Genomic DNA, 1,823 nt, shown 5'->3' on the forward strand with positions numbered 1-1,823 from the left:
CCGTTTTGGCTAAAGTAGTGGTTCTCAATAATCTCAGATTGTTGCACTGGCAAGCCTGATGGGCGTTTGTGCCCAACAGAGGACATTTGGCAATGTCTGGAGACATTTGTTGCAACTGGAGTTGGGGTGCTACTGGCATCTAGTGGGTAGAGACCAGGATTACTGCAAAATGTCCTACACTACACAAGGCAGCTCCTCACAATAAAGAATTACCCAACCCAAAATGTCAAGAGTGCAGAGGTCATCAATACATCCTGGTCTGCGATAATTTTCAGAGTTTTACCTGGGCATTCAGGGCATCAAGAAAAGCCGTGAAAAGCCTTCCACAGGAGCTGTTACTACCTGTACAGCTAAAGGATTAGCTAAGTCAGGAAAACCCTACCCAGGAACTAACACAGCCTATAGGATTCTCTAGTGATAGAAAGGGGCCCTGCTCCTGCCCCGCTATTTTGGGAGCTGACCAACTGACGTCTCCCACTTCCGGTTCAGGGATGGGTGCACAAAGGCATTCTGAAGTCTCAGGAAGCTGGCCCATTTAAATGTGCGCTGCCCAAGAGAAAGGCATCTAAGAAACCATGGCACTCCCTTTTGAAAACGACTTGGAGAAATATAAGAACATTGATGAAGATGAGCTTTTTGGAAAACTCTCAGAAGAGGAACTGAAACACTTGGAAAATGTTCTTGATGACCTAGATCCCAAGAGTGCCCTGCTACCAGCTGGATTCCGACAGAAAGACCAGACACAGAAAGCCGCCACCGGACCATTTGGCTGTGTGCACCTCCTCATGTACCTGGAGAAGGAGGCTTTGGAACAGAAAGACAGGGAAGACTTCGTGCCTTTCACTGGAGAAAAGAAAGAGAGAGTCTTTATCCCCAAAGAAAACCCCGTACAAATGCTTAAAGAAGACAAAGTAACCCTTGATCCAGAACTGGAAGAAACTTTGGCCAGTGCCCCCGACACTGAACTCTATGATCTTGCAGCTGTTCTTAGAGTACACAATTTGCTCAATAACCCAAAGTTTGATGAAGAATACCCAACACTAAAGATGGCAAAGGGCCCGTGAGAAATGTGGTCAAAGGTGAAAAGGTCAAGCCTGTATGTGAGGAACCACCCAACCCCACAAATGTGGAAGTAAGTCTGCAGCAGATGAAAGCCAACAATCCCAGCCTCCAAGAAGTTAATCTCAACAGCATTAAGAACATTCCAATTCCAACCCTGAAGAAATTTGCCAAGGCTCTATAGGCCAACACTCATGTCAAGAAGTTCAGCCTACCTGCCACCCGCAGCAATGACACTATGGCAACTGCTTTTGCAGATGTGCTGAAAGTAAACAAGACCTTGAAAAGTCTAAACATAGAATCCAATTTTAAAACTGGAGCCGGGATCCTAGCCCTGGTAGAGGCACTAAGAGGAAAATGACACCTTGACAGAAATCAAGATCGATAACCAGAGACAGCAGTTGGGAACAGCTGTAGAGATGGAATTTGCCCAGATGCTCAAAGATAATTCAAGGACCCTCAAATTTAGATATCAGTTTACCAAGCGAGGGCCACGAACAAGGGTGGCAGCTGCCATCACAAAGAATAATGACCTGGTTCGTAAAAAACGAGTGAAGGAGACTGAAAGTAAATTTCTATGAAAAGCTCTAGCCGGTTTGGCTCAGTGGATAGAGCATTAGCCTGTGGACTGAAGGGTCCCAGGTTCGATTCTGGTAAAGAGCACATGCCTGGGTTGCAGGCTTGGTCCCCAGTAGGGGGTGTGCAGGAGGCAGCCAATCAATGGTTCTCTCTCATCATGAATGTTTCTATCTCTCCCTCTCCCT

General features: G+C 46.4%; 1 pseudogene; it reads left to right on the plus strand.

The window, feature by feature from the left end:
- The first annotated feature begins 560 nt into the window (after nt 1–560).
- On the plus strand, nt 561–1,485 carry LOC118664688 (annotated as a pseudogene).
- The last annotated feature ends 338 nt before the right edge of the window (nt 1,486–1,823 follow it).

Source organism: Myotis myotis, unplaced genomic scaffold, assembly GCF_014108235.1.
Source record: "Myotis myotis isolate mMyoMyo1 unplaced genomic scaffold, mMyoMyo1.p scaffold_m19_p_10, whole genome shotgun sequence".
NCBI lineage: Eukaryota > Metazoa > Chordata > Mammalia > Chiroptera > Vespertilionidae > Myotis > Myotis myotis.